We start from the raw sequence: 25,186 nt of genomic DNA, 5'->3' as shown, positions 1-25,186 counted from the left end.
TCGTCTAGTTTTTCATAGCCACTGTATTGTTTAAAAATCAACAGTAACCTTTCGTAAAATGAATGAACTGATTCCTTTGGTTCTTGGTTTGTTCTTTCTATTTTAACCCAATCAACCTCTTTAGGTGGAATTTTTTCTTTTAACCAGTAAATCACTTTTTCATAAAAATCCATTATAATCGGATTAGGAGCACCTGTTTCTTTTATTCGTTCAGGTTCTACTTTTGGCCAACTTATGGATATTTTGCATTCTGTCCAAAGATCCGATGGGACAACAATGTCAAAAAATCCATCCAGATCAATCCACAGAACTTTTGAGACTTTGATGAACCTGTCTACCTGTCTATACCACTCAACAGGTTTTTCCCTCAGCCTCGGAAAATCATTTGTAAATAGTAGTATGTCCTGTCTTGACCATGGGACATGAACATACCCTCCACCTGCAATCTCTCTCATTGGAAATTGTTTTGACAATTTTTCTAATTTCTCATCTTCCTTCTTTCTTGTCCATTTAACTCTCCACTTACTCAACTTTCCCAGTTTTTTTATATAAACAATCAAATCTTTTATGTGCATTATTCTTCCCATTGAGTTCAAATTCTCAATGTCATTTTCTGAAAAGTCTAATCTGTAATGTTTTGCAAAATTCTTTTGCCTGCTTAAATCAATTTCAAGTTCTGCTGCTAGTTCATCCAACTGATCATATATGTTTTTCGTTTTCCACTGAATACTCTTACAAATGAACAGAAGTTCATCATCTCGATAAAATTTTAAACTGTCAGGACCTATTGTACCAATTATTAATTCTTCTAAATTAGCTTTTAATTTTGCAACATCAAGTTTAGGTTTAGTCACTCTGACTTCAGAACACTCAGCATCAGATTCTGCACCCATCGGTGATTTAGGAAATGAATCCTCATTAAAAGTTAGATTAGGCATTCTTGTTTTTGAAGAATTAATTTTAGATATGTCTGAATAACAATTTTCGGCAACCCTTTGAATTTCTGCATTTAAAGGGATAGTCAAACCTGGCTTATTCATTTCTCTTTGTTCAAAGACAGGCTGAACAGGACCAATCGTTACTGGAATTGTCACAGCTTCCATGCTTTTTGTTATTTGTCTAATTAATTCTTCTTTTGTTCGTAAATACTCAGAAGAATTCTCAGCTTCCACATTTCTGACTTCTCTCACATATTTTTTGGAGCTTCCCTTTCTCTTGGAATTAATGAAAAATGTCTACCTTCAATACAGACATCCGCATTTGTTTCAGTTTCAATTTTTCTTGGAGTTTCAAAAGATTCAGAATTATTTGGATAAATCCTAGAAGAATCAATAACTGGAGGTGCACTTGGTGTGATTTCTGTAGAAACCATCGGAGTAGACCATGACCTAGGAGGTCTCAAAGGCTCATTCCTTTTATTGGAAGTATAAATTTCTTCTAAAACTGTATCTTCAGTTTCACTCTCTACAGGAGCATTATTTTTCTTTTCAGTTCTTTTTTCACCAGGAGAACCTAAAACCATCTCTCTAATTAAATAGAGTCCCTCACTCATACTTCCCTGTCTCCACATTCGCATTCTGTCTGCATGTGTCTCCCTTCTATAACTTGGAGTTTTAGGAGGTCTTTTAATTCCACTTGCTTCTCTTTGTAATTGAAACATCTCATCCTCCCATTCGACTAAAGCTTCAAATTGAGTAGGTCTCGGTTTTGGAATAAGAGCATTCATTTTCTCTCTTAAATTCCTTAATACTTTTACGTTAAACGAACCATCATCAGGCCAAACCAAAACACCATCATCCTTAGTGTAGTGTTTCCAAATATCAAACCACAAAACAGTATGATAACCATATTCACCTTCCATATATGCTGCAGGTGTTTTGTACTTATGAAGTAATTTACCACCTCGCGTTTCGATTTTCTTGTCAGGTGAGATAAAAAAATTTAGCTTCTGAAATAACGTTGGCTTTTTCTCAACATGTTTAAAATGATAACTCATTTTTAAAATTTAAATTTAATTAAAAATTTTTGTTCGTAAAATATTTCCGGGATATTCCGCACAGCTAACCAATCCGTGCGCGAAACACACTAACAAGCCAATGAGAGTTGAGCCACGTCACTATTTTGCTCAACCAATAGATGTAGAGTTTTTCCGAAAAGCCAATTAGCTTACAGCTTGTCAGAAACTCAAGAACCAATCAGAACACAGCTGGTGACGTATATCACCCAATCACAGCGCGGCTCTGTGACGTACACAGCAGCTGCGGTTTCTCACTTCTCTCCCTCAGCGCTCATCCCTCCTTCACAAAATCTTTTCACAGCGCCATTTTAAAGCACTTTTTCAATTAAAATTAATTTTAACAATGACAAGAAAGACTCATCTGTCTGTTTCTCTAAAAAGTGATAGAATTTCAATCACTCAAATATTCTCTTTCTCGGAATAGAAGGCGCTATTCCCATAGAATACACAATTGCCAGTACAGTAATCTTTTTACTCTACCCTTCAAACAAGTAATTATGAACTCATTTTCCTCAGAACGCACAACTAAGTGACTGTTCGAAAGTTCCACTTGAACATAATTTACAAAACAACCTCACACTTTCACACGGAAAATGTCTCTAAATTCAAATACACATGAAATCCGTACAGGACTCTCACCTGTTTATAGAAATCATGCACCGTTAGTAGAATAACGACGTTATCCGTACAGGACTCTCACCTGTTTATAGATATAAAACATGTACCCCTACAGGACTCTCACCTGTTTATAGATAATCATGCACCGACGTCATTCTACCCCTCATTCGAGCTCGAATATATACTAATACTTTTATCACAGTGAGTTTTATAACAGGCTCTCAGTCCCTATACTCATGCTGTTAAAATTTCTTAGATAATCCTCACTATACAACTTTCACACCTAGCCCTAAATTGTGTTGCACGGCCACAACACTTGTGATACACGGCGATATCACTACTCTGAAACAGATCAAATGCCCTGTGTGACTACCTTCTCATCACACAATCTGTACCGGTACTACTCACATATAGCACAAAAACGAACTCAACATGTGTTAAACATCGATCCTATATCTATACCATAACAAACTGGTTACCTTTAGCAACCATCAATCTCTGCTACCAGAAGAATTGATCCAGCGGCCTATAGGAAATATGTCATAAGCAACGCTACCTAACTCTATAACCTACTATATTAAACACTACTCTAACTCATGGACCCATTAATCATATATGACATACTTTGACCTACTGAATCAGGTGGCCAAATTAAACTTATATACAATTTATTTACAATTTATATACATCCGCGGTAAAGATAACATCATTTGAACAAATCCTAACTATTTAAATGACCACCATGGCGATGGCATCTAGCTAATAGTAACCCACACTTCTGAATAATCAAGACCAGCTTGTTTCCAAAAGTAAGATTTTATTAACTAATTTAGATTGTTGTGAATATAATTTTATAAATGTAATTTTATTAGAATCATAGTAAGCATATTTGAAAACATTATAGGAAATTACAGTTTCAAGTAAGAAATTTAAAGTTTAGCATTTCTAAAATCCTAAGTCTCTAGCTAAGTTAAAATAAATGGAAATAAAGTAAAGTCTTTATGGGTTCTTACGTGCTCCAAGCAAAGTCCGTCAGCACGACACCCTCATCTGAAAGTTGAAAAGCAGAATCCAGCCCTAACCATAGGGCATGGATTTTTATACCTTTCTACGCTAGCTAATCTAAGTAAAGGAAAATTTTCTGCAAAAGTCGATGTCCCATTGGTCCGAAAGTGACAAGTGACATGTCACCCCATATTTCAAAACTTCCATTCTGTCATATTCTTTGAGACCATTGTCTTTATTGTACGTGTTCCAAAGCTTCCTTAGTTTGCAACAAATTTGAACAAGAGTTCTCACTGGCTTCATTTCACTTCCTCGGATGCCAAGTTATCAAAATGTTCTTTCTGCCGGTTTCTGACCTTGGCCATGTCCGACAAAAATAATGACAGCGCTTCTTCATTGTTAAGTAAATGTAACTTTCATGGAAAACTTTAGGGTGGACATCGTGCTTCAGGCAGAAATTGAATTCATCTTTTAGCAAACTCGAGCAAACTAGGCCCAAAAGCAGGCAACTTATTTTTCTAGTATAAAACAAACACAAGAAAAGTATTAATGAAAGAAATATTATTTTATTCTGTTTCCACCCTTCATTTACTAACTAATTAACCCACCCTATTAGTCTAGTGTTACCTAGCAAGAAGCAAACAAATAAAGCAGCATTTTATATCTACCAGTCTTCATAAATCCATGAAATCTTATATGCACCTATAATAGTAGAAATAACATCACATAGACAAGGAAAGCAAAACAAGCGCATACCACTTTTAAATCTGCTGCCGTTAGTAATGACAAAAATGAAAACGACAAAATTAATTTATTATTTTTGCACAAACAAAAGATGCAACAATAATGCACGTTTATGAGCACACATGTTAATATCCCCATGTGTAAAGTTTAATCTAAATTGAGTTAGCATAACACATCACAAATTATTAATATTATTAATTTATATTATGGAAGTGTGACTTCACGAGTTTAAACAAAATTTTATTTTCTATCTCGCTTCATCACTATAATTCTAGGACCTGCAGGGAGCAGAGCTGTGCCCTGCCAGAGGTCTCAACTTCCTGGTGGGGCGCCTTGCACTCTTCCTCGCAACCCCTCCCGCCCATTGTCATTCTGTCTGTGGCTGATTATCCCATACAGAATGACAATGGTCAGTTTGAGCTGAGAAAGCACCTTGCTAACAACCTGATCTTTATGTCTAAGTGTGTGGGCCAATCCAGCTGATCGTGACGAGCCTTTGAAGAGCTCGCACTCCTGCAGGCATGCACAATACTGGTGTGTGAGTGCCGAAATTCGGGGCATGAAGGAGATCAACTAGGTTCACTTTCAAGGTACTGTAAAGGAGGAGCAGCGCGATCTCCACTGCTGTCCTGCAACCTCGTAAGGCTGCATTTCAATACCGCAGTCGAGCCCCAGAGTCCCTGAGAAACATTGCAATCTCATCTCCAAGGTACCGGGAGTGGTGTGTGCCTAGAGGGTGATTGTGGTAAGTTCATTACAGCTGAAGCCTTGATTTTATGAGATGCAACACAAGCTGTCTTCACTGTATTTTGCAGCGCCTCAAGTTCTGTGCCAACCTGGATTGGGATTGGAAAGGTAGGGGATGTGAAAGAACAGTAGTGTGCACATGTGTGTGCTGTGCTGGGGGTTCCCACCCTTCACACCACCAATTATGAAAGATAGATCAGTAAAAGGATGGATTGATGAGTGAAAGGGTGGATGGTGGGCGAGTGAATGGGTGGATGGATGAGAGAAAGGATGGATGGATTAATGAATTAAAAAGTAAAAGGGTGAATGAATGGATGGATGACTGAATAGATGGATGGGTGGAAGAGTGGATGGATGAGTGAAAGGGTAGCTTGGGTGAAAAGGTAAATAGTTGGATGGATGAGTGAATGGAATTCATGAGTGGAAGAGTGGGTGGATGAGTGAGAGGATGGATTGGGTGAAAGGGTGGATGGATGATGGATGAGTGAAAGGATGGATTGGGTGAAAGGGTGGATGGTTGATGGATGGATAAGTGAAAGGGTGGCTGGATGGGTGAAAGGGTAAGTGGTTGGATGAAGGAGTGGATGGAGGAGTGAATGGATGGATTCGGTGAAAGGGTGGATGGATGGTGGATGGATTGGGTGAAAGGGTGGATGGAGGGATGGATAAGTGAAATAATGGATGGAAGAATAGACGTTGGATAGGTTTGCAAATGGTTGAAAAGGTTTGGATATGGATGGGAACACAGATGGAAGGACAGAATGAATGGTGAAAGACTGAATGGTGGATGGAAAAATTAATAGATAACATAAAGTACATTTGAAATGGTGGCTGTCAGGGGTTTGATGGAAGGATGAATGGCTAGATCTCTAGGCAAGAGAGCTCTTCTGGGCAGTGTTGTGATGACTTACTTTGCTTTCTTGGTGCCATAAGAGCTTTAGTACAAAGTGGGAGGTATTTCACTTTTCTGGCTACTCCCTTGCCTATGTATTACTATTCTGTATTTGCTGTGTGCTTATGTGTGGGATCCATTCATCATGCATACAACATTTTGAGTGACACCCAACTGCTTCTTGAATGTTACACTAGTAATTGTAAATGTTTGCTTTGTTTTAGGTGTAAAGTTTTAGGGAGAGCCTCAGAGTACCATAAGCTGTTCTTGAGATGTATATTGTGTTTGTAACAATAGGCAAGGTGTCAAAAATAAACTATGTAATAGTCTATTGACAGTGCGTTCTTTAAGAAAGCTGCAGGGAAAAGCACCTTTGTAACTTCCGTCAGCTAGTGCAACTCTCTGCAAAGCCCCCATAAGCAAAGTCAGATTCCATATTTTAAGTTCCATTTGCTTAAACACCCATAATGCTCTGCGTGCCGCTACGTTACATCTCACAATGGCACTCAGATATGAGATGCTAGTAACTAAGTCTATCCGAGCAGACCTTCCTGAGCACTTTTCTCACCATACATGTCTGCTCAAGACCATGAGTTGTAAACAAAATATCAGACTGGCTAACCCAGGCGGGTAACCATATAAATAGATTATTATCATATGAAATACCTCAAAAAGAGCTGCACAGTTGCTCAAAGCGGTGCACATACCAAAAAAAGTGAAGTGCACGATTGTCTCAACCTAATGTAAACTTATTTTGACTTGTACTTAAGTGGTTGTCTATTTACTTACTTTTATATTATTGCGCAACTTCCTCTGATGTGTCTGTAAAACGTACCTTTTGTTCCGAAGATTTGCCCTGAATTTTGACCTTCTGTCCTGAATTTTTGTCCTGAATTTTAGTCCTGAATTTTGACCCTTTGTCCTGAATTTTTACACTTACCATCCTGAATTTGCGACCATGTCAGTTGGTCACCCTACATTAACTTGTGAGTTCACTTCGGGGCGCAGCGTTCACACATGACATCACCAAAATGTCAGAGTTCACCCGAACGTGTCTGCAAAGCATTCACCAACGCATCCATGGTACTTACAATGTAAAATGCTCGGATGCGCAGATCTGGACAGGACTTGAGCCCAGAAGCATAACTGAAGCACGCACCTCCACTAGCAGGGAAAAGATATGCTACAAGCCGCGTAGGAACCATGAGCCTCCTTCCCCGCCACAAACGTCCTGCTCAGCCCCCATTCCAGAACAGGGATTTCTCAAGAAATCTTCTGCATGTGGGGGCCCTTTTGTTGCCGATCTTCATCTCACATTGAAGTGACCCCTCAGCCAGGGCTTTAAATGGGCCGGGTCCCCCGGGTCGCAGAGGACGTTGCAATGGGTCCTTATTATTATTCCCGGATGTTGTGTTTCTGTATTTTTTCCGTGTAGCATATTACGCTTGTAAAGTGCCTACTTTGATCTGAGCCACCACCAGGTGCTAAGAACGAGCCATGGTTGAATGCTAAGCATCCGAGAATGTGATTTTTATGACCCCTTCTGAGAGGCCCAGAACCAGCCCGAGCCAGCCCGCCTATGAACGGTTTCAGCGACCCTCCCTGCCCCCACCCTTTGTTTTCTTTTAGTCTGGTGCCACCGAGGTGATAGCCTTGCCTGAAGGCAGGGATTTCACCTAAGCACTTGATGTGTTGTGAATATGAGCGTGGGGTGGGAGTTGGAAGATGTGCACAGCAGGGGGAAAGGGATGGCCAGTGCAGGTGACGCTTTTCTTTTGTATAGGAATTTCTGCTGGCGTCTTAGCCCAGGGTTTGCTGTCTGTGCATTTGTATAGATGTGTATACTGTACAGGTGTATGTGAAGTAACGTACCCAGGCAGACAACAATGAAGACTGGCACAATTCAATTAGCAAACAGGACAAACTTAATAATGAAACACTAAGTTAGCATGAAAAAGTACATTTTAATAAATTTGATAAAAAAGTGTCATGAATTAGGTCATTGACATATTGGTAAAAAGTGATAAAAACAGTTCCATTAACAGATGTACATTGTTTATACAGTAAAAGGACTATACCTCCTCCTTTATCACTGCTCTTAATGACAATAGATGTATTATTCTTCAAGTTGTTTAGGGATGTGTGTTCTTCTTTAGAGATGTTATATCTAGGTTTAGGTACAAACCGTAAAGCTTGTTCTAGTCTGTTTAAAACCACTTTTTCAAATAGTGCCATTTCTGGGCCTACTTGGTCCAGGGATGGAGTAAAGGTAGATGGTAGGGCTACTATGTTGTTTACTCTGATGTCTTGATCAATGTCTTCCTTGTTCATAAAGAACTTTTTTAATCTTATTTTTCTGAAAAAGGAGTGAATATCTTGATGTAATTCAAATAGATCTACATTCGAATGGGGGACAAATGTTAGTCCTTTCGTTAAAAGAGACATATCTGCAGTATCTAAATTATATGTTGAAAGATTGAAAATGGGTATTACATCCATTGTCTTTGATATTGTTTGCTGCGTGTCTCTAAGTAGTGTTGAGGTTCCTGGGGATATTGGTGGGTTTGATAATGACCTCTCGATTGTGGCTGAAATCTTACTCTCTGTTGTCCCCGTTTGGCACCGCGGTAGCCTAAAAAGGGCTGGCATGTGTTTCTACGTCCACTGTGTGGGTTATACGGGCCCTCCTCGTGATAGTTGGAGTTACTATCTCCATCTGAATCAGGGTCTGAGGGGTCTGAGAAAGTATTAATTTTTTGGGGATTGTAATTGGTTTCTCCTTGATGGTAATCTGTTTTATAAAAATTCTCTCCAAGATAAGGATAAGTTCGCTCTAGGGAATAGAATCTTTTATCCTTTATAAATTTCTCATTTTTTCTTTTTGTTAGGTATTCAGCAAAGGATAAGACATCTTTCTTTAGAGTTTCTAGTTGTTTATCAGCTTCCTCAATTGTAGATGATTTCTTTATTTTATCTTCTAAATCTTCTATTTCTTTTTTTAAATCTGAAGCTAACTCTTTAGATGTGGATATAATTAGAATCATGAGGTCTTGCGAACATCTGCTTGCTATCATGCTCCATTTATGTAAAAATGCTTTCACATCTACAAACAGGCCGGGGATGTTCCTAACCCTTAATCCTAATGGGATAATGCCGGCTTTCAAGTAGTTGAGCATGACTTCCCCATGGGCCTCTATCCTTATTAGTTTTTTCCTTAAGTTGGAAACTATATAAGTACTCTGGAAGCTGAATCCCAGGTATCCATAAGTAAATAGTGCTTACCTGTGATCGATGTGATTCCTAACCATCACTAATAATATTTCCAATCCCATAAAGTTTTCCCAGTTTTGTCATCAACTTGTTCAATGGTATTTTATGTTGTACTTATATAATAATCCCATTTAGTCAGATATCCTTCAACTATATAATTTCTTAATCTATTAAATAAGTTCAAATTAATTCTAAACTAGTTTAATATTTAAATAAACACCAGCTTGTTTCCTCATTTCTTTCATCTTTTCTTTTCTTCTTTACTTAAGATTTATGTATTCTTAACATCATTCTCCTTCATATGCCTCTTTTACAAAATTCTATTACAATGTAATATGAAATGTTAACTGAACTACATCAATGTGACTGTAATTATGCTGCTTTAGTGTTTCTCTGCATGCTCAAAAATGAACTAATGTTACGCGGTATATCATGAGACCCTATCAAATTACTGGCCGAGATATTTTAGCAAACTGTATCTATTACTGCAAATTGTTTAGCATAAGGACAGACTTCTAAATATTGTTTATTCACTTTCAGTATCATGATGGTAGAGTCCTGAGGAAGACACCTTCAACGTGTCGAAACGCGTAGACAGGAAACCATCCCCTCACTATATCATTTTACTGTATAAACAATGTACATCTGTTAATGGAACTGTTTTTATCACTTTTTACCAATATGTCAATGACCTAATTCATGACACTTTTTAATCAAATTTATAAAAATTTACTTTTTCATGCTAACTTAGTGTTTCATTATTAAGTTTGTCTTGTTTGCTAATTGTGTCAGTCTTCATTGTTGTCTGCCTGGGTACGTTACTTCACATATATTATTTGCCCTGACCCAGGAATTCTATCCAAATCAGGGGGTCCTTGTTTCTTTACATATACTGTACAGGTGCACAGACATCAAACCCTGGGCTATGACGCCAGCAGGAATTACTTTTCAAAGGAAAAGTGTCACCTGCACTGTCATCCCTTTCCCCCAGCTGTCTGTGCACGTATATGGAATACACATCCTCGGCGCTGCTCACCAGATGAATGGTGAACAGTGCCATGGATTTGTCTCTTTTTGCATCCAAGGGCACAGAGGAAGAAGTAGAGGAGGCCCTGGCAAGGAGAAACCAGGAGACATTTGACCCACATCTATCTACACAGTGAGACCTTCAGGAGGGGCTGGATGCCAGGACGACAGTGCTCCTGATCAGCCCGACTCCACTGATTAGTATAAGAAGAGCAGGCAGCATTTTTAATTAACTTTAATGCATTCTACAGCATCAGCATTGCCTACTGGGTGCATATCTAGGTTACTCTAAGTGAACAGTGTTCTAGACTTACATGCATGGAAACGTCAAGGACAGTCCCTTCCGAATATGCAAATGTAGTGTAAGCTCTTATTGTTCAGCTTTTGGGGTGCCAGGGGGTAACTTTAGGGTTCAGGTTGGGTGTGTGTTTTAGGGTGCCAAGGAGTAATTTTAGGGTTCAGGGCGGATTGGGGTGCCAGGGGGTAATTTTAGGGTTCCGGGTGGGTATGGGTTTTGGGGTCCAGGGGGTAATTTTAGGGTTCAGTGTGGGTATGGGTTTTGAAGTGCCAGGGGGATAATTTTAGGGTTCAGGGTGGGTATGGGTGTTGGGGCACCAGGGGGGTAATTTTAGGGTGCAGTGCGGGTATGGGTTATAAGTGGCCAGGGGTGTACTTTTAGGGTTTAGGGTGGGTATGAGTTTTGGGGGGACAGGGGTAATTTTAGGGTTCAGGGTGGGTATGGGTTTTGGGGTGTCAGGGAGATGATAATAGGGTTCATGGTGGGTTTGGGTTTTGGGGTCCCAGGGGGTAATTTTAGTGTTCCGGGTGGGTATGGGTTTTGGAATGCCAGGGGTAATTTTAGGGTTTTAGGCGGGTGTTAGTGTGCCAGGGGGTAATTTTAGGGTTCAGTGTGGGTAAGGGTTTTTGGGTGCTAGGGGGAAATTGTAGGGTTCAGGGAGGGTATGAGTTTTGGGGTACCAGGGGGGTAATTTTAGGGTTCAGGGCGGGTATGGGTTTTAAGGGGCCAGGGGAATAATTTAGGGTTCAGGGAGGATATGGTTTTGGGGGGCAGGGGTAATTTTAGGGTTCAGGGTGGGTACGGGTTTTGGGTGCCAGGGGGATAATTTTAGGGCTCATGGTGGGTATGGGTTTTAGGGTAGAGAAGAACCAATTTCGCAGCACACTTATAAAAAGGTAACAGTATAGAAGATGTCACAATGGACATAAAGTTCCGCACCCGGTACAGAAGCGAGCATTCTACAGAGTCTCCGCTGCATACTCCCCGCACTACGGGGACCGCCTGGCACCCAAGCCCCGCTAACCACCTCACCGTTGATACAGAACTTCAACGCTACTTGTAGACTCTGACGTCGTGAACTGTGTTGTGGTTAAAGTATTGATAAGGGATCTGCATCTCATCCTGCAACCACCTCGTTGCACTCTTGTAACTACCGCGCACAATCTCAACAGTACCTGGCCTCGAGCGGAGCCGGGTTGGAATTATCACCGGCACCGCGACCTACAGATCCCTTACCTCTACACTTATAGCCCTGAGGAGTCGCAGAAACGGTGTGTTTCTGACGACGAAACACGTGTCGGCTGGCGCATGTTTGAAAAATAAAAGAAGATTTGATATTTTGACTTGTGGACAACCCCTTCAATCGTGAACTTGGAACTTTATGTCCATTGTGACATCTTCTATACTGTTACCTTTTTATAAGTGTGCTGCGAAATTGGTTCTTCTTTACTTGGTGTGTTCTCAAAGCACATCACAAGGGGTTACAGGGCTTAGCCCCTTTTCTGCATGCACCTTATCTGCTTATTAGTCTCTAGCTGTGCGTGAACCTAGCAGTGCGCCCATTCTAGACCTCACACCTAAAACCCTGCCCCTTAGATGGGTTTTAGGGTACCAGGGGGGGTAATTTTAGGGTTCAGGGTGGGTATGGGTTTTGGGGTGCAAGGGGGGGACATTTTCGGGTTCAGGGCAGGTATGGGTTTTGGGGTGCCAGGGGGACAATTTTGTGGGTCAGGGCGGGTATGGGTTATGGGGAGCCATGGGGCTAAATTTAGGGATCAGGGAATGTACGAGTTTTAAGGGGCCAGGGGGGCAATTTTAGGGTTTATGTGTGCTGTAATTGTTGTCCAGTTTCAAATGCAGAATTCAGCACTTTCTTTTCTCAGCTTGGCCTGATTGTCTGCCATTTTAGCCCCGCCTCTTTTGATTAACATTAGCCACGCCCCTTCATTTGCCAGGTTAGCCCCCCCCCCCCCCCCCCCTGGAAACATTTCTGCGGATGCCCATGCTGACGCCCCCTATCTTACCGACTAAGCTACACCCCTGGGCTTCGCATAGCACATTTAACCCGAAGACAACAACCTCTTTAGTCATGAGTATGGCCTAAAAAGTTGTTACAAGCAGCGAACTACCCACCATCGTCCCTTAACAATATGAAAGGGAGACGCATTTGTTCTTTCATGCTGGTTAAACACAACTGCTTGAAAGAAATGCAAGAAGACCAAACACCTCTAAAAGTACACCAGGCACCTTTCCTTTTGTTTACTCTGCGGAACGGCAGTTTTTAAATGTAACTAGCAAGTATACCCTGAATACGCATATTTACATTAAAAGTTCCTACTTAGCCACCCTTTATCTTAGCTTCAACTGCAGGATACATCTATAGTTTTAAAATGAAGGCTATAAGGGGGTTACATAGCTTACCGTGACCTCACGCCACTTGACGTCATTGCACGCTACCTATGCTTAGTCCTCCCCGATTTATTTTGGGACTTGTGCCTTGTCCTGAAATCTGACCCGAGGCCTGCAGACCATATATCTGTTGTCGATCGGGTGGTATTATTCACTCTACCAATCAATATGTTGTTAGCAGAAGCAAATGGAGTTTTTAGAAAATGTGCACTTTACAAATAAGAGATGTGTTCTGCGGTGTGTTGTTTGGACTGATACAGGCTAGTAACCCAGTTTAGAAATACTTCTTATGGTCTACACTGAATATTTCCTTTCTTATTTAGTAGTTGGTAGTCAATGCCTGTTGTTTGTGTGCTGTGTGAACCCTTTATATCAAAGTTGTGCTTTTGGTGGTGGCTCAGGCCCCAGCAAGTAGGACACAGTGCTGGGAAGAGAGAGGGAAGGCATGGACACACTGTGCCATATGAGCCCTTTTAACACAGATGAAGCCCGTGGCACCGCTGATGCTGCTCGGTTTGTACTCAATTAACGCAGTTCTTTGCACTGAGATCTGTTACTGGGTTGAGTGGCACAGGAGGGCTTGTTCCAGTTTGAAGACATGTTGTTATGCAGTCTTAAAAAAGGCCTCTTTCACTAATTACTGTGTTTTGTAGTGTTCTGAGCAGCACACACAGGACGCGCTGAACCCATTAATTCCTTGTTATGACGTTGGTGTGAAATCAAATGAGTACATTTTGGTTAGAACATACTTTATTGATATATGGTATTTCGTAGGGCATATCTTCTCTAAACTATCAGAGTAATTGATTGTGTGCCCAAGATCAAAAGAAGTGTTGTTGACGACCGGGCAGAGAAATCTGAAAAGGTGAGGCTTAGATGTCCTTCCTTGCACGAATCAACATTTCTACTCCATTTATGTTTTATTGTGGTGTGGGAACTTCCAAAATGGTCCCGTCCCCTCACATTTGTTTTAACACTTGCGGCTGTCGTGTGTTTCTGTTAAATTCCTGAAAGGTTTAGGTTGGGGCTCCTCTCCTGCCTGTCCCTGCAAACAGCTGAAAATGACAGGGCTGTTGCTTTCTGCTTGGTCGTAACCCTAGCTTAAGCAAATATTGTGCGCGCTCGAAGAATAATTACTAGAGGACGGACAATTCGGTCCTCCTTTGCGGGTGGCTTGTTTTGGTTGGCCTGCACATAGTCACTTTCAAGAGTTTGTTTGCGTCAGCAAGCATTAGTTTTGCATGCTGGCACCTTACTCTTTTTTTTCTCTGAATGAATTTAAGGTTAGTGGGTCAAAGGCCCATGAATATTGAGCTTCCAGTACCATCAGGCATTTGTTTGCAAAGGTTAACTTTTTTTTACACATACTTTATTTTGTCTGGACGCTGCGGCACCGGGAGATACAATTTGCTCAAGTAACGAAGTGAAAACCTGGCGTTATAACTCTGATACTATAATAGACAGCGTAGACACCACACCAAATTTCTTACTGAAGATAACACTCTTTAAAAACATAACTAAAGTGAATTGATGGCAGGGTAAAAAAAAAAAAGTAACCCATATGTTGCTCTATCTAGCCCCAAGTCTCGCAGCTGTGCCGTGGGCCATCACTCTTGCGCTCCACCTGTGCTCCTTCTCTGGGCCTGTTCTCTGTTCAGGCTTCACTTGCAGTAACTGTAGAAGGTACGTGTGATGGCGTGCGTGGGGAGTGGGTTGTCTGTACCTGGCCTCACTCTGCATATTGCATCATCACAGCAGGCAGTCTGTATAAAGCCTCCTTGAGGCCTGCTCTTTCAGTTTATGCGGTTATTTAAAAACTTCCTGCTGCAGGATGTTGCTACCGTCTATGTTCCTCATTACAAGTAGTTTCTGAATTCCAGTGGGACCAGTAACAGCAGTTACCTGCCCCCTTTGAATACTGTAACATAAACCCATCATTGTTCCCAGCTGGAGGGACCAAATAATTATCGAAAACAGCCGCCCCCCCCCCCCCCCCCCCCGAAAGATGATATTTATCGTGAATGTTAAGTATATGTGGTACGTCCGTGGTTGGGGATGTGGGAATGCTGGGTTTTTTACAGTATCATGTACACAGGTGCCTAGCCACCTGTTATGCACAATATATTGCCTTTCTCAATAAACAAGTCATAACACTTTTACAGAGTTCCTTTAAATTATATTGCACAACTACTCACCAAGCTAAAACGTAACAATAAATAGATATTATTAATCACATAGGCGAAACCTATTGCATTTACCAATGCCTGTTTTATTAGTGGCTTGGTGGACTGGCGGGACACAAAAGGAACGGAGGGTGGGTGCGCGGGGAGGCAACTTGGACAAGAGCGGGAGTGGAGAAAAAGTGACTTTTCTCCCTCTGTGTTGCCTCTTCTCCCAAACCCCCTGTGCCTCCTGTCCCACAGTAAACAATGCCGTGACTCATAGTCCTTTTTTTAAGATTAAGGAACTAATAATTATTAAAAAGTGATAAACCTTTCTCCCAATTTGTGGCTGTCCCCCTCTAAATGAGACCCTTAGGGGCATATTAGCAAGCCACTATCATCACCACCACAACGCCACTTTATGTCACGTTGTGATGGCGATAAGGGCCTCACCTTATTTACAAGGCAGCGTTAAGCCAATTAACGTGGCTTAACGCTGCCTTGTAAATAAGGCACCCTTTCACGCTGTATTTCGCGTGAAAGTGGAGGGCAATGGGTGTTGCGGTGGGCGTTCCACCGCAACACCCATTGATTTTGACGCTCCCTCCTACTTACAAGGGCAATGTCAATGGAAGGCAGAGTCAAAATAAAGACCAGGGAAAACCTTGTCTTAAAAACAAGTAGAAATGCTTTATTTCACCTCATCTTTGCTGTTTACGTGTGTGCTGCCTTGTGCATTTTTTTTTTTAAATGACATTTTGCAACTTCTCTACGTATTGCATTAAGCAGCACACTTAGAAGTTACAAAAACAGCATTTAAAGATTGTGCAGGAAGGGGGACATTTCTGCATATAAACAATCTTCCCTTCAACACAGGCACCCTTGCACTATGATGGAAGGGTGCCTGCGTTGGCACTAGGCAGCTAAAGTTAGCGCAAGCGCAGGGAGAAAGGCAAGACTGCACCATATTTTAGCAAATATGGTGCAGCCTAGCGTTTCTAAAGTGACGAAGCATGTCGTTAGCCTTCTTGGCTTAACGAGACGCTTCGCCACTTTATTATAGTAGTCAAAAAGCTTTATTCGATTTTCTCAGGTAATTTATTGTAAATATGCCCCCAGTTTCTAGCGCAACCAGTTTGCTATTAAAGCGATGTGGTAGGTAGAATAGCTTTCTCTTGGTGGCACAAACACTTAGGGGCATATGTACAAAGGGCTAACGCTGCCTTAGCGGCACCTTTCCAACAGTATTTATATCGCCATAGGTACAAGCTGTCGCTAACCTCTGTTAGCAGCAGTTTTCTGGCGAAAACGTCCATTCTAAAGATCACCACTTCTGTTAGCGATAATTACATGCAAGGGAGGCGTTCCAGTGCACAAACCACCGCTCACCCCACTTCGCAATATTTACAAGGGGATTCCTGAACTTTGAAGGACCAAAAAAGACTGCCTCTAACTGCAGTTAGAGGCAGTTTTTTAAGACCAGAAAATAGCTGGTCTTAAAAATGGAGATAACACTTGGGGCCTCTTTCCAGCAGATTTTGGTGCTGGACAGCGCTGTAAGCAGCTTTGCCTTGCGACAAAACTACAGGGCAGGAATGTGCACCATCAATAAGATAGTGCGCATTCCTGGGCCTCAGTCGTGAAAAGTGTTGCAGCGCTGCGACAAGACGGCGTTGCAACACTTTTCACTACGCCCTTCTTGCGACACCACAGATGCACAGTATTCACTGGACAGTGCTCCATGACGCAAGTAATTACAGATATGTCTGGAATCCTGACGTATCTGTCTGCGCTGATGTCACGCATTGCTGCAGTCGTGTCACAAGCATGACGCAACTCCAGCAATGCATGGGGCCAGCCTATACCTGTGGCACTGTGTCACCCTTACGCCTGTTATCAGGCAGACGTAAGGTTCTGACGCAGTGCTGTCCTACAATTGTCTACGTGAAATCTATGAAGTCTTGTCGCATGGGAACACACACCCTGGGTACATCACACCTAATGCAGGTATGATGTGGCACAGGGCTTCACAAGGTCACGCATATGCCTACATGCATCACTTTGCAAATACGGCGCAACGTGGTGCTAGTTTTGCCTGGTCCATACTCCAGGGGTGCCAGGGTGTTAGCGCAGTTGGATATCTATCGGTGGTGGTTACTCGTTGTGGTGTCATCGTCTGTAAGCATTGGTGGAGTGGTGGTTCTGAGGGAGTTGAGAAGACATTCTTTGGTAGCTGTGATCCAGCTGCCAGGGGGGACGATGATGGGGATGTGTACGGTGGGCAGAGTGAAGACTTGATGCATGCAATGATGGTAGGTCCAGGAGAGTCCGGTGGTGTGGCTTTAGTTGAAGTTGCCGCTGGCGGAGGCGACGTGCTCGACCGTGTGTCCTGCTACGTGGCTTGCTGCGGTGAATAGCTATTTGGGTCTGATGTTGGGGAGCTTCCCCAAGAAGGGCTGGTGTTTTGGTCACTGGGGTTGTCAGGTGGAAATTGAGTTCGCCGAGTAGGATGTAGTCGGTGAATGGGAGAGCCTGGTGTGTAATGAGGTCTACAATGGTATCGGAGAATGGGTGTCCATGGCTCGGGGGGCCTGCAGATGAGGGTGCCGCAGAGGATGGGGTTGGTCCGGATCTGAAAGTTGAGGTGTTCCATGGTCACCGTTGGGTCATTGGAGTGTGTGGTCAGTTGGAGTGTGCTTCTGTAGGTGATGGCAATGCCTTCTCCTGGATGGTCGAGGTGGTTCTTGCAGGTGATTTAGTAGCCGTCCGTGATGGCGATGGCGATGTCTGGCCAGAGCAGATGTTGGTCCTTGCAGTCGATGTCGCGTCCAGGGTAGATGGCGAGGTGGATGCTTGCGCTGTAGTGGTGGAGTGTCCAAGAGGAAGGGTCCTTGGTGCTGAGCGTGGTCCAGGGGCAGACGGACGCAGACGGGCTTGCCTTTGGCACGGGAGATGTCCAATATAATGCAGACATTATTACATTGTAATGCCTTTAGAATGCAACTCCAACAACGCTGGTGCCTTTACATCACATTCAATTACAGCGCATTGTGAGGTCAGTATGGGGTATTTTTAAGTTTTAGGATGGGTGTGGGTTTTGGGTGTCGGAGATGAAATTTGGTGTGTCTCATGTGGTAAAATTTGAAATTTGGGGTGTGTTTTGGGTCAATCAAGAGAATACGGGTGAGCATTTGGGTCAAAAATTAAAATTGGGGTTTGCATTTGGGTCAAATATGATTTTTAGGGCATGTTTTGGGGGCTCAAAGAAGAATTTTAGGGTTTAGGGTTTGCTTTGTCGTGCAAGGGTTAGTTTTAGGGTTACACTCACTGCAGTGGGAATAGTAATATTTACATCCCCGCTATCTAACACCTTCCCTACTGTTGCAATATGCCTAGTATTGGTATGCATTGTAATGGAATGCGATGTAATGGTAGGCGTTGTAACTTCATATATATCTTTGGCACACCAGTGGTACACCCGCTGTGCATGACCGCACAGCGTCCGCCATTGAGAAATGCTGCGGGGGTGACTGGACAGTTGGGAGGTGGAAAACGCCGGAAAGGACCCTGGATGGGGCATGGGTGTGTGTGTGTGAGAGGGTGTTTAAATATTTAAATTAGAGAAATCTTACCTCGAGGCCGGGTCCTGTGTCGCTGCTCCTGTTCTCCTGGTGGGATTTCACAAGCCTGGGTACAGCAGTCGCCGACAAGTCCGCTGCTGAACCTCCCGATACAGTTGATGCAATAGGGCCCCCTTAGGCGTGAAGTTGCAGCGCTTCTGCCACACAAATTTGGCGTAGCTCCGGGGCCTCACCCTCCACAGAATCCGGCCAGCGCAACTTCATCCGGCCTGTGATGCAGAGAGGTGCCGCCCACCGTTGGTAATCTCCTCCGTGCATCGTGGTGCAGTGGCGGATCGTAGTATGCGATGCCGACCTCCCTACATTGGTGCGCAGGAGCGCCTCTACCATTTACAGCTCCAAGGGGCTCAAGGAGGTTTTCTCACACTGGTCAGCACGTGTCTCCATTCGTCCTGCGAGACTTCACCACCAGATAGGGCGATCGCTGTGCCTCAATGTCTACCGCCACGGCTCATCGACTCCACAGCTCCTCTGCATCCCACTCCAGCCTCCAGACGCAGGTCCAGCGAGGCATCCAGGCTCCAGACGCAGGTCCAGTGAGGCATCCAGGCTCCAGAAGCAGGTTCAGCTACGCATCAAGGCTCCAGACGCAGGTCCAGTGATGCGTGCAGGCTCCAGACGCAGGTCCAGCTACGCATCAAGGCTCCAGATGGAGGTCCAGCGATGCATCCAGGCTCCAGACGCAGGTCCAGTGACGCATTCAGGCTCCAGACGGAGGTCTAGCGAGGGATGCAGGCTCTAGACGCAGGTCCAGTGAGGCATCCAGGCTCCAGACGCAGGTCCAGCGACGCATCCAGGCTCGAGACGCAGGTCCAGCGACGCATCCAGGCTCCAGACGCAGGTCCAGTGAGGCATCTAGGCTCCAGGCGCAGCTCTAGTGAGGCATCCAGGCTCCAGATGCAGGTCCAGCGATGCATCCAGGTTCCAGATGCAGGTCCAGTGAGGCATCCAGGCACAGGTCCTGCGAGGCATCCAAGCTCTCATCCTGGTCATCCTGGATATTGGGTGGCTTGAGGGGGTTGTTGATGTCTGCTGCACTTGGCCCTGGCTGCTCCATTCTGCATTACATTGGTATTTTTTTGCCTATTTTCTATTAGAGGTCGACTGGTAGGCTATTTTTTCCAAGAGAGGCAAAAAAACTCATGTTGAGCTGACTGATTTTTTGCCACTAATGGGCCTTTCATTGGTTTTCGCCCGCTAACGCTGGAATTCCTATCGCCATCACCCTAATGTTAGTGGCAGTTTTCACCACTGATCCCTGAAGCTATCGCCATGTAGCGACATCTCTTACATATGTCGCTAACAAGGCGATAGTTTTCAGCGGTACACAGAGGTGAGAAAACTGCAGCTAACTAGCGTTAGCGGAAGTTTTCGCCAGTCCTTGTACATATGGGCCTTTTTTTAATTTTTATTAAAGGTGAGGGATAAGCAAACCAAACGTTCCTTAACTTGAATATACTCCAATTTCCTGACTGGGACAGTGGTTTATCAATCTTATACGGCCATTTTCGACCGTCAGAAAGTGTAGTGGTTACAATGTTACAGTGGAAAAAAAATCCAAGCTGTTCTATGAACACACACTTCCCTCCCAGTTGTATGTAGGAGTGTAACTCGAGTCTTGCTATATTCCCACACGTCACAATATCGGAACCGGGGTGCATTTAGTAAGATCCGTGACTACCTGTTCTCCCGCGTGTTTTCGCACTCCTCCTGATGTTGTTTCTCTGGGAGAGCGGATGTCGCTGCCCTGTAACTGCAGAGGCAGCAAACATGTTTTCGTCTCTGGCTTGTAGAACTCGCCAGGAATGTAAAACTCCTCGAGCAGCCAGGAATAACTTGAGGCCAAGTAAAGGCTGCTCTGCTTCACGTTGTTGTGAAGCGCGAGCTGAGCTCCAGTTCCAAGAATCGCCTGAACAAAGACGTGAGCGCACACGCGGTGTGCTCGTTATTCTATTGGACGAGCCCACGCAGACGGCTCGAGCCCACGTGTACACAAGGGAATCTTACGCGCTGCAGGACAACCTGTTTGTTTATTTGCAACCAAACGATGGGGCTAGTTGTGAGCAGAAAATCGGGGGGTGGTCTGCAGGATACGATGGAAAGTTCAGCTGACCGGTTACACATGGTTCCCACCCTATACCCAATGTAATATATATATTTTTTACAGTGTAACAGCTGTCCTAGGAGTGGAAAGAAGACCCACCAATTAAGTACAGCCAGCGTGTGCTGAACTAGCAGAGGAAGCAGGTTGTCGCTCACCCTGGCATGTTTAGTGTGTTATGATTTGTAAAGGTTTGTGAAGTTGCAACGTCCATGGGCTTGCAACTTTGCAAATTGCACTAAAAAATGAAGCGCTTCATTAAGTGCAAAGCTCATGCTTATGAAGGAGGCACTTTGTGGGAGCGGGAACAGTTCTCACTGCTGCATGGAGCGGGTAGGGCAGTGGCTGTAGAGTCCCCTCGCGAAGCTCCAATCCTTGACATGTCCCTACGGTTCTCACAGAGATCCGTTTCAGGTGATACCTCCCTCCCTCCTCTCCCCAGGTCTTGGAGTGCACCCCTCCTCCCTGCACTTCTTGATCACAGCTGACCATGTCAGATGTTTTGAGGACATGGCAGTTTGTTCCAGTAGAATGCACAATTGCTACTGAAATTCAGTCGCACTCTAGCGACTTTCTGAGGCAATCACACCGTTTCTTGCACACTCGTCAACATAATCAGTCTCTCATTAACATGTCACGGCACATTTGTTGCAATGACGGTGAGGGTGTGAGATGATTTAGCACCCGCACTGGGGAATTTGCAGTCACCTTACTTCTTGTGTTGTACCCAGCATTGCGATCCACCAACTTTAACTTCCCCAAAAATTCAGTTTTTAAGGGAATCGTTATGTACTAAAGCACCGCACAATTTAAGCACTGGAAAAACATATGGTAAGGAATGTTATGGTTGTGACATAAGAACTAAAAATCTCTGCAAGTGGGTGGTTATGCCTATCTTCACCCTTGAGCACCACCAATGTATGCTTTTTTCTGTGGTAGTTTGCATATGACTATGTATGCGTTATGACTCAAGAAATGCTAACCATGATTGTCCAATTGCAAAGGATATCGTATACATTATTACATAAGATGTCCTGACTTATGTTTATGGTTGGGGTGGAGTAGTATACACGTTATAGTCGGTGCCACCGGAACTTGGCACCATTTCAGGAGCATATTATGGAAATAATTGTGTGACTTGTGCATTTATTTGAAGCGTGGGTGCCAGCGGGGATTTTTTAACATTGAATAGCTCTTGGCAGACAGAATAATCCAGGCCTATTTCAGATATTACAAAATCTAATTAGAAACACTGGAAGCTAATGCAAATATAGCAGAGCCAGAAGAAGCATAATAAACAACACTATCTCCATGAACAAAAGCCATGAGATAACTGCCATTCGAGGAATCGGCAAAATATAATAAAATCGTTCATAAGTGGCAAGGACTAGTGAAGAATGAAGATAACCCAGTGCTGAAAGGTAGAGAAAAGTAAGCGAATACTTACACGTGAAAATCACACGTGGAAAGAAGTGAGGGGAGGCATTTCAACCAGAAATAAAAAAAACTACTGAGAGGTGGTGTACCTTTAAACTCCATGTTGCATATATCTCTACCAAATATGTATTTCGACCAGCACACGGAGAGGCATCATTGTAATGTGTAACATGCTGCAGTCAGTGTAACCCTTAGGATAAACTTGAAAAGGCAGCTTCAGTGCATGAGGCACTGCAAAGGATAATAACCTCACCGCCTCAGTGGTTTTATTGTCAAGGTTTGGTACAATTTCCCAATCATTACATGCTTCATCGGTGATAAAGGCGCTGTGCTACTACTTCAGAACATCACAATACTCAACTTACTTGTACAAGTAGAGATATTGCACTATTGCTGGTGTGTACCTCCTACCGCGCATCTGTGCGATTCATGTAAACTGTATGATTCCTAACATTCACCGTGTGACACATGTGCCATGTTAAATATCTACAAGGACGTAACTTCAGCATCTGACGCGATAGCAGCTCTAGAAGTCCAATGCATGTAGTTCTAGTTGTTTTGTTCTGTTGCCTGCGCTTTTGCATCCTGTAATACGTATTGTACTATTAATAGCTGGGCCCTACAAGTACCAGGTTGCAAACTAAAACATGTATCAAATGAGCCACCGGAGTATGTTTACACCAAGGAGGTAAAGGGTGCACACCCAGCAAAACGTAATTCCTAGTGATGGAACAAGTTGGCAACCACCATCAATCAATCTTTACAACAAGTTTGCCGGTGGCTCCATCGTCGTAAGCTGGGGTCTCCTTGTTAAATACTGAAAAGTGGGAAACAAGATCAGACAAGAGCAGAAGATGAGGCTGTAGAGGAGGCTATTTTTGCAGTATCCATTCGAGTGAGCGCAGCTCTTGCCGTACTTTGAATTTTGTCACAGATCACACATTTAGCAGGACCTGGTATGCCAGTGTATGAGAACAGGAGTTCTGCTCTTCCGGTCGCTCTGCATGTCCTCAGGCATGTCTGGCATGTGGTGCTGGCATCAACAGCACATTTCTGTATTAGCACTGCAGTGCTGACTGGGCACAGACGTTCATCAATGTTTTCAAAAGATCCAAAGGATGTCCTGCTGATGCAGACAGAATCAACTTCCTGGACACATTCCGGTACAGTAACTGAGCTGGTCACTTAATACGCTGGGGAAGTTTGTGTCCAACCAGAATATCACAGGTTGAACTTCGGCTTGGCTGTTGCAGACCTTCACCTCCTGAAGTTGATATACAAAGTAGCATTAAATTGAATGACTATTTACTGTAAACTGATCAACTCTAGATTTTCCCAGATTGGTAAGAAAAGGATCCTGGATCACGTGGCATAAAAGCGACTTATCAGCGATCACACATTTTGACTACAAAGTATTCACAATTGTGCTTCCTGCTTCAGAATGAACTGTTAGCTGGTACAAAGAGGCAGCTGTATTTTGATGATGTGGTACATGGATTGTCAGTGCCAATTAATAATTATAAAGTAACTATGTCAAGGACCTAAAGTTGCAGAGTCCAGGAGAAAGGCATCATGGTAGAAGCAACTAACCAACAACCTAGAGAACAACCTCTTGGACCCATCTCAATCTTGGTTCAGCTCGAATCACAGCACAGAAACTGGCCTAATTGCAGCCACTGGCTGCATCAGGATTCTCCTAGACAAGGGAGAATTTGCCGCCCTGATCCTCCTCGACCTCTCGGCAGCTTCCAACATGGTATCCCACTACACCCTACTAAAAAGGCTCCATCAGATGGGGATTCAAAGGGACTCCCTCAAGTGGATCGCATCCTTCCTCACAGGAAGAATCCAGAGCGTCCGCCTTCCACCCTACACTTTGGGCCCCAAAGATATTGTCTTCAGCTTCCCCTACAGGTCCTCACTCAGGCCTACCCTGTTCAACACTAATATGATACCACTGGCCATTTTGGTCAGGACCTATGGAATGAAAATTATATTATGTGATGTTAACACGCAGCTCATCCTCCCTCTAGCCGCAGAACCCGCCACCACCAATGCCCCCTTACACCTGTGCATGACCAGCGTCTCCCACTGGATGCAAAATAACTGCCTCAAACTCAACACCAAGAAAACAGAAGTACTCATCTTCGGGAGCAATACATTCCCTTGGGATGACTCCCAGTGTTTAGCAGAACTGGGACTCTCACCCACACCAACAGAACACTCCAAAAAACAAGGCATCATACTGGACAGCAAACTCACCATGTAAAACCAGATCAACGTAGTATCCTCAATCTGCTTCCTCACTCTCCACACGCTCCGAAAAATAATCAAGAGGCTTCCTGCCTACACTAGACGCACAATCCACCCAGTCCTCGTCACCAGCTGCCTGGACTACAGCAACACCGAGTATGTACAAATCACCTAAAACCTGCTAAAAACACTACAGACCATTCAGAACTCAGCTACAAGACTCTTCCTCGACCTCCCAAGATGGACCCACATCATCCTTCACCTAAGAAAGCTTCACTGAATCCACGTCCACAAGCAATTCCAGTTCAAAATGGTTACCCATGCTTAAAATGCCCTTCACAATCAGGGACCAGCATAGAATAATGACCGGGTGAAGTTCCACCTACTAGCCCCCGACAGCTGTGCTCTGCCTCTCTTGCCCAGACTCCCTGGATCTACTGAAGCAAGAGTGGCAGTCGCTCCTTCTCTTACCTAGCTGCCAAGACCTGGAATGGCCTCAACCTCTATCTCTGGACGGCCTCCTTCCTGCAGGAATTCAGAAAGAGTCTGAAAACCTGGCTGTTCGA

General features: G+C 43.7%; 1 protein-coding gene across 3 annotated transcripts in view; it reads left to right on the top strand.

The window, feature by feature from the left end:
- PFKFB3 (6-phosphofructo-2-kinase/fructose-2,6-biphosphatase 3) overlaps nt 1–25,186 on the top strand; it is a 271,308-nt gene that overhangs the window by 49,003 nt on the left and 197,119 nt on the right. The window lies entirely within an intron of this gene.

This window comes from Lissotriton helveticus, chromosome 1_1, assembly GCF_964261635.1.
Source record: "Lissotriton helveticus chromosome 1_1, aLisHel1.1, whole genome shotgun sequence".
NCBI lineage: Eukaryota > Metazoa > Chordata > Amphibia > Caudata > Salamandridae > Lissotriton > Lissotriton helveticus.
This window is presented reverse-complemented; position numbering and strand designations above follow the sequence as displayed.